Source organism: Rutidosis leptorrhynchoides, chromosome 1, assembly GCF_046630445.1.
Source record: "Rutidosis leptorrhynchoides isolate AG116_Rl617_1_P2 chromosome 1, CSIRO_AGI_Rlap_v1, whole genome shotgun sequence".
Taxonomy (NCBI): Eukaryota; Viridiplantae; Streptophyta; class Magnoliopsida; order Asterales; family Asteraceae; genus Rutidosis; species Rutidosis leptorrhynchoides.
In genome coordinates, this window is record NC_092333.1 from 529,218,941 (window position 1) to 529,228,558 (window position 9,618).

Genomic DNA, 9,618 nt, shown 5'->3' on the forward strand with positions numbered 1-9,618 from the left:
TGAATCTTTAAAGTATGAACAACAATGAACTAGTTACTTGTTTATTTAGTTTACTACTTCATTACTTGCACTTTAATTTTATGATTTTGGTTGTTGTTGGTCAAGTACTACAAGTTAGTCTTGATCTCATTTCTCTTGAACTAAAAGTTAACTTTACTAGTTCAAGAACATGTAAATGAAACTTTTTAATTATAACTTTGTACACTTATGTTTGATCTAGACTTTTGAGTCTTGGATCTTCAAGATCAAACTAAGAACTATGTTCTACAACTCAAGATCTTGATTTCATAAGTTTACTTTCAAGTTTGTAACTTATTACTAGTTTTAAAGTTCATGTATGTGTTAGATCTAAGACTTTGATGTAAATTTGGTTCATCAAACTTCATACAACTCCTAAGTGAGTTGTGCTACATGTCTTAGACCTACACTTGTGTCATAATAGTCAAAACTTGGTTAATATTACTTTTACATTTCATGTATGTGTTGAATCTAAGACTTTGATGTAACTTTGGTTCATCAAAACACTTGCAACACTTAAGTGAGTTGTGCTTCATGTCTTAGACTTACACTTGGGTTATGATGGTCAAACTTTGGTGAAAATGATGCAAACACATCAACAAGTGGTACACTTGAAGCTATATGCATCAAGGATGAGAACCATGATGAACATCAAACACCAAGACCACCGGAACCCACTATTTTTATGTTTTCTGTCTTCTGCCTACTGTTTTCTGGGTTATGTAACAGACCAGTAGACCTGGGCTACTGTAACATTGATTTTCAGATAGATCTTTTCGAGTAGATAATTTTTCATATAGGACTTGTCTTAATCCGAGTTACGGTTTAGGATTTATGTCCCTCCGATCGTCACTATGTCCTTTTAACGTTGTGCAGAAATTTCTGACCTACTCGCACTTAGACCGTCACCGCGGTCAAACGAAGACGAGTTTGTTTCTGTAAATTTTACCACACTTAAAGGACTCATATACGGAGCCATGGCCACTGGTCTCACCTTAATTCAGTAAGGGTAGAGGCCGTGGTGACTGATCGAAGTCAGCCTTTGTTTTAAACTACTTTCATAAACGAAACCTACTTTACACCTTTTGTTTGATGATGAATGATGATGAACTTTAATACCTTATTTACATACTTTTAAACCTTTTTGGACGATTTACTGACTTAGTACTATTTGACTTAGGTTGAGGACTCGTTGGACCTTTCGGACCGATTACTTGCACACTTTTCCCTACTCGACCTTACAGCTACTTTATCATTGTGAGTTATAGCATTCCCTTTTTACTTTAACTTATTTTGGGAACTGAGAATACATGCGGATTTTATGTTTTACATACTAGGCACGAGTACTTAAACTTATATATGTGTGGGTTATATAACGGCAGAAACATTCCCTTTAGCTCTGTAACGTTTAGTCATTGGTTTTTGAACCGGTGAACGCGAATCTTAGATATGGATCCATAGGGTTTGACATCCACACTCGGGCTAGTAGCGCTAGCATTTAACGAGTGTTTAATACTTCATAGACATACGCACTTGCCAAGTGTACTTTCAGGGGGTATAAACGTTAAGTTAGTTACCAAGTGCCCACGGTTAACATATACTTTATCATACTGTTTTGAAACGCTCTTTGTAGCACTGAAATCTCGTGGCCTACCTTACATACTGTTATACTTAAACTATAGCTCACCAACCTTTGTGTTGACATTTTTAAGCATGTTTTTCTCAGGTGCTTAAGGTTATTTGCTTCAGCTGTCGTGCTAGTCTTGCCATAAACACCCGCTGCTTTAGTGTTATCACCGCATGAACTGTTTAACTGCATTCAAACTTTAATACATTTGAACTATGTTTTGTAACTACCTAAGGGTCACATACATTTATTCATGCTTGCTATTCGTAGAAGCATACTGTTGGTGTAAAACATTTGATGTCGGTTATGACGTCACCTTTTTGTCGTGAATGCAACTTCTTTTATTACAGCATATAGTACTCAACCTTGTAATGATCCTGTTGTTGATGATTCGTACACGATGGTTTTGTACAGGGCATTACATTATGACCTCCTGATTACCCAATATTCTCCAAACCATCTAAGCCATCATGCTTATCTATGTTATTTTCTAACTGACATCTTTTTAACCCATTCTTAATCATCATAAATTACAGCTCAAAGGAAACAGGATTTCGATTTATCTTGGCCCCATAATATAAACAATTAAACGGCCCAAGATATCTCTGTAACAATCATTTTCAAACAGAAATATACAAGTGGGGTTTTTTTTTTAAACGTTGCAGACACAAAGAAAAGGAAGAAAAATCATCTCGTCGTCACTTTAGCTTCATCATCATAGTCTTTATTACTGTGTCCTTCATCATTATCCTCATCCTAACATCACTGAATAGAAACAGATTGTCAGTTGAAGTCGAGAATCAAGGAAAAAAAATGGTGGTGATATTTAAATGGGTTTCAAACCATATTGGTTGAGAGAGAGGAGAGAGAAGTATGGTTGTGGTAGTTTGGTGGTGTTGTTGTTTACGAACAGAAACAAGTATTGAGTAACAGCTGCACAGAAGTACGCCAAAGAGCAGCAATAATAGTGGCTGTTTTGGGTGTGAGCTGATCGAAACAGTAACTCGAAACAAGTTGCAGCGGTTTTGAATATGAGTGGTGGTTCTTAGTGGCGGTTGTGGTTGTTCGAATTCAAAACAGGAAAATAGAAACTGAAGTGGTTTAGTGGTACAGGTTGTGGTTCCAAAGGTTGTAAGTCGAGTAGGAATCAAGCTGTTCACAAAGGGGTTGTAGATAAAGATGGTGATCGGAACAGTAGTAAGCATAAACAAATGGGTCTTACCTTTTGGTTTATAAGCAAATTGAACTAGCAAAGGAAGAAAAGAAATTGTTGAGGATGGTTTGTAATTAATCAATCCAGGAACCAAGAATCGATAGTAGTAGGAGGGTTCTTGGGTTGTCTAGTGATGATTAATATGTTAGAGTAGAAAACAAGTTATGAAGTTGTGATTCTCGGTGGTTCATAGGTTGCAACCGAAAGCAAACAAGCATGTTCAATGATGGTTTAATGGAGTGGTCGATGGTGGTATTGTAGGCTTCGTATAGCAGTGCAAACAACAAGGGTGTTCGGGTTTGATAGTTCTCAACCGATCTTGAGCAGTATCGATGGTTTTGTTGTTTAGGAGAAGAAAGATAAGAACATTTGTGGTAGTTGTTTAAGAGTGAAGAAAGGTGAAGGTGGTCGTGTATCAATATCTATATCTCTCTGCATCTTACTATCTGTCTATATATATGATATAAATATATGTTTCAGTGGAAAGAAATATAATCACTCAATCACAGTACGTAATAGTAATATTAATATAAATATCAATTGAATGAATGAATGAAACGTATAACAGAAAAAGCAAAACAAAACAAAAGTAAAAGTAAAGAGGGATAGTGAAAGATTAGTGAATTGAAATCATTAACAGTGTAATCCATTTTAATCCCCATATTTCACGGAATCATGAAATCAGGAAATTTATAAAAAGAAAACTTTGATGGGATATCTAACAGATCCATTTCTTTATGCATAATTAATTTATTTTTATATATTATATTTATTATTAATAATTACTACATACATTAATAATAATAATATTGTTAATAATTATCCTAATAATAACAAATATTAATAACAATGATAATAATAATAATATTTAATAATACTAATTATTACTAATAATGTTGATAATACTATTAATAAAAATAATAATATTATTATAACAAATTAATATTAATACCTAATTATTTACATAAAATGAAGTATTATATAATTTATATATATAATTATATATTTATATTATCTTAAATAGTTGTTCGTGAATCGTCGTAAATAGTCGAAGTCAAAAGAATCTATGTAAACGGTTCAAAATTTTTTGAGACTCAACCTAACAGACTTTTCTTATCGTGTCAAAAATATTAAATCGTATCGAGAGTTTAGTTTAAAATTAGTCGAAAATTTCCGGGTCACTACAGTACCTACCCGTTAAAGAAATTTCGTCCCAAAATTTGAGTGAGGTCGTCATTGCTAACAATAAAAATGTTTTTATGGCGAATATAAGTTAGAGTATTATCATTATTGAGTAATATGGATAAATTAATTCGATTACTCGAAGAGTATGAGTGAAGCTATTGCAAAAGAGCGAAATGATAAAATTAAGGTTCGTCTTAACTTTTAACGTAGTTACAGTTGGTTTCTGGAATTCATGAAATTTAAAGAAAATCATCTAATCAGATAGAAAATGTAATAGCATGATTTATTAGCAATTTGTTGGAATTACGGAAGAACTGAACTATCAAGGAAATATTTCCGTGATATGCTTAGAGATTAAGTAGAATGAAAGAGTCGTGTAACATGGCACATGATGACGGTATCATCTGTGAATCCTCATGTTTCATTGGAAACTCAGCATGACTTACTATAATATAATCACGTTGATCAAGTGTCATTATTTATACTAACTCATGCATCAGTTCCCCACACTATTTCAAAAACATTCATAGTTTAAACTCGAAAGTTTACAAAATATAGAAACTAATAGTTTCCTATATGATGTAATACTGATAGCGCAAAGAGATAAATGACTTCAGATCAGATTTGTTATGAAAATATCTTCAGAAATATCAAGGATATTTATAATGAAAGATACGATAATATCTTTGAATATCTAAGATCAGAGGATGATGAAGACTATTGTCCGCAAGGGTTTAGAGTAAGGATCAAGATATTCACTAAAGACTTCAGCAGGCATTGAATCATTTGGATTCTTTGAAGTCAAACTTATTCTTTGTGATTTGTCCACGGCTTCCTTCATAGTTTCGCATAATTCACTTTTCGGTACTAAATTTTCTATTGAATGTTTCCATCACTCCATTCATTATCATTAAACTCTTGGCCATCTAGGCCATCTATAATTTTATTATTTCCTCTGCATTTAATGCAGCCATAACTGAATCTTCGGTTATCAATCCGAGGTGGTTTCAAGAGAATTGTGTTTTTAGATGATTAAACGCTGATGATAATATGGTGGAATATAAAAGGTTCCCTGGTAACAATAAAGAGCACGTGTATATATCAAAGTTATAATAAGGTTGTTTCGAACGAAAAGTCAAAATTGTCTTGCTGAAGCTGTGACAAAATTTGCTACTTTGAAAAAGATCTGCAAAGTTATTTTGGGTAATAATAACACTAAAGGAATTAGCACTGCTACGGTTTAAATGTTCACTCAGTTTCCGAGAGTTTTTCTAGTGCATAACTATGTGCATCATTCTTTTCTCCCGTAGATAAAGTGCGGTTGATTCATCCTCTCGATTGAAGTGTTTTCAAGAATTATTAAAGGTTTGAACACAGATTGTAATCGTCGAGATTCAAATGAGGTTTAAGATGAAATCAAGTGGCAAACTTGAAGAATTGTTTAGTTTCATATGTTATATTTAATATTTTAATTCATTTTAATTGTCCAATGTCATTAGTCCACAGTCGATAGTCCACAGTTACAGTCCAATAATTCATATATAGCTTAATATATAATATTCGAATTAATTAATACGTATCGTGACCCGTGTACATGTCTCAGACTCGATCACAACTCAAACTATATATATTATTGTAGAATCAACCTCAACCCTGTATAGCTAACTCCAGCATTACTGCATATAGAGTGTCTATGGTTATTCCAAATAAGATATATAGATGCGTCAATATGATATGTCAAAACCTTGTATACGTGTCCCGATATTTAAAGTGCGTAAAATAAATAACAGAAATTAAATGACGATAAATAAAATTGCGAGAATTAAAATTGCGATAAATAAAATGCGATAAATAAAAGGTAATACGGAATTAACAGTTAGCTAGGAACAGTTAGCGTGGATTCTTAACAAAATTTCTCATAGTTAATTTGTTTGTTTCTAACAAATTTTATTTTGTCCAATGTTTTCTTCATTATGCCACTTGTTGGATTCTGATAAATCAAAATCCAAATATGAATTTGAATAAAAATGGTTATTCTGCGGTGAACGGATACATATATCTGTGGATGTAAGTAGGATAGTAAATGATCGTTGAATCAAATTCGAAGAATATACAGTGTAACTTATTAATGCGAAATCTAAATATTTCTAGGGTATTACCTATCCGTTAAAATATTTTCACTATTAACAGTTTGTACAAAAAAATTTTTAATTACAATCTTTATGAAAATATACTTACATATATATATTTTCTTCAGATGTAATATAGATTTAATGAGTTAATATGATATTAAACTCATTTGATTTACCGTTAAAACATGAATATATAATCTCTAAAACATTAGAGATTACATAATCATCATGAAGAACAAAGATGTAGAACGTCATGTAGAACGATGATTATACTCAAGGTATAGAATGAGATGTTGAGGCATGTGATGTTAAAACTTGGGTTGTTAGTGGTATTGATGTTGCCGGTGCTGTTGTTGAAGCTGGTAAATTTTGCACCACGTTTTCCAAATTGATTACTTGAGCGCGAATTTCGTTGACTTCTTCGATTGCTCCGGGATGATTGTCGGTCGGAAAAAGCGGATGAATGAGGTTTAGAATCTGAGATAGTATATGATCGTTACGAGATACTCTGAAAATGAGAGAGAAAATGGTGACTCGAACAGGTTCGCCGGTAAACGCTTCAGGTTCATTGTTAAGAGGTGAATTCGGTTGGTGGAAGGGATCGCCTTCTTCGCGTCTCCATTGATTAAGTCGACTACAAACCCATCAGATGAATTGGGGATGGCTGATTGATTGATTCATTCTGGTGACATCGTTTTCGGAGCTTAGGTGAATATCCATGTCGGTATAGCTGTCGGAATAACTATCAGAATAGCTATCGAAATCTGAGGGACTCGAACTAGTTGAGGGGTTCATCCGTACGATTAGATGAAGGATTTTCGATAAGAAATAGATTATAGGATGTAGATTAGTACCCTGCAATACATAATTTACGTATGCATATATAATACTAAAATCCCATAAGTTACGGAGGAATCTAAGGAATCTGTCAGGCAAAGGTAACAATAACAGATGCGCTAAGATATGAATTAGCAGATACGCTAAGATATGAATTTTGTCTATACACTATTCATGCAGTCAATGCAGTAAAACATGTCTAGACTAAGAATGATAAGCAGGAAGTTTTTTGACAAAAATGATAAGCAAAACTTTTGACATGCAGACACGGTCGAAGTCCAGACTCACTAATACATCCTAACGACTACTAGTTAGACACACTAATGCAAGAACTGGTTCGCTAAGACCACCGCTCTGATACCAACTGAAATACAGTGGGGACAACCACCGTCACACCCAGTGCCTTCCCAGCTAACCGCCTGGTGACCACTGAGTGTACCTCAGATACTGATTTTTGGGCCCGCCTCTCGGCTACTGCCAACCCTCGTAAGGGATCGCAAGGAGTAAGAGCCAATGCTTCGTCACAGGTAACACTGTGAGAACCTCCTTTACGACTAACCCGCCACACATGGACGTCGTTATACCAGCTCTGATGCCAACTGAAAGGACCCGTCCTAATCCATCTGGACGAAGTCTTCAATAGCTGATTCCATTGCGATGATCGACTCCAAATAATGTCTTTAAAATGAGCAAATGCATGGCAGAAGGTTTCTTTCATACATGAGAATAAATATGCTTTCAAGTGTCAACCAAAAGGTTGGTGAGTTCATAGGTTTATCATAAAATAATAAAATTCATCATTTTGATAGACCACAAGATTTAAATCCTGCATGGTACAAATGGGCCCGAATCCTATACCCACCTGTAATATACATGCGATATCTTTTAAATACAGTACACCTTTCTCGTGTACGAAATCATCTTTCATAAATCTTAGTAACCGTACACATATCTTGTGCACAAAAACTAATACACATAACCTGTGTATAAAAATCATTCTCTCGATACATAACATTCACATCAACTTGTGGCAATTATCATGTCCACATAATTCAATGGTGGCATTTATCATATCCACATAATTCAATGGTGGCAATTATCATGTCCACATAATTCAATGGTGGCAATTATCATGTCCACATAATTCAATAATAATCCGCAGAACTTCTATCTGCATAATAATTCATTCGAGGAATGTTTTGCTTGTGTCTATCTCGTCAAATATTTATAAAAGCATTTCATGTATTCGCAGTTCAAAATATATTTCAAAAGCATTTAATAAAGCAGTTGTAAAAACAGCACATGTATTCTCAGTCCCAAAAATGTAAAGAGTAAAAGGGTGCAAATGAACTCACCATACTGTATTTTGTAGTAAAAATACATATGACATCATTTAACAAGTGTAGGGTTGGCATCGAATTCATAAACCTATATCAGTTATATATATATATATATCAACACATATAATGGTATTCAAACAAGTTTATATATTCTTATTAATTATTATTTATTATGATTTAATAGGGTTATATATATATTTATTAATGTTTTATCTTTATCTATTATGTATTAAAATTAATACTTTCATATATAATTATATTGATATCTATAATATATGTAAAAATGTTTATCTAATATGATAATAGTAATACTAATTAATAATAATAATAATAATAATAATAATAATAATAATAATAATAATAATAATAATAATAATAATAATAATAATAATAATAATAATAATAATAATAATAATAATAGTAATAAAAATGATAATTTAAAATAAAGATACTTTTAATAATAATGATAAAAATAATAACTTTAACAAATAATACTTTTAGTAAAATGTTAATTTTTAATAATAATGAATTTTTTTTTTTATAATCATAACGATAAAAATAATGATACTAATACTTATATGAATAATAATAATAATAATAATAATAATAATAATAATAATAATAATAATAATAATAATAATAATAATAATAATAATAATAATAATATAAGATAGCTACCTCAAAATAAGCTTTCTAAAAAGAATTGACATAGCCTAGGCTCGAACCCACGACCTCTCGTTAACCCAACACGCACCTTAACCATCACACCATTTCTATTTTTCTTGATTATAATCGTACCTATATCTATTTAACCCGTTAACAGCCTGTTTCTTCTTCTCCTTTATCTAAAAAAAAATATATGATACAGACAAGGATTGAACCTATGACCTCCTGATTACCCAATATTCTCCAAACCATCTGAGCCGTTATGCTTATCTATGTTATTTTCTAACTGACATCTTTTTAACCCATTCTTAATCATCATCAATTACAGCTCAAAGGAAACAGGATTTCAATTTATCTTGGCCCCATAATATAAACAATTAAACGGCCTAAGATATCTCTGTAACAATCGTTTTCAAACAAAAATATACAAGTGGGGTTTTCTTTTTCTTTTTTTTAAACGTTGCCGACACAAAGAAAAGGAAAAAAAATCATCTCGTCGTCACTTTAGCTTCATCATCATAGTCTTTATTACTGCATCCTTCATCATTATCCTCATCCTAACATCACTGAACAGAAACATATTGTCAGTTGAAGTCGAGA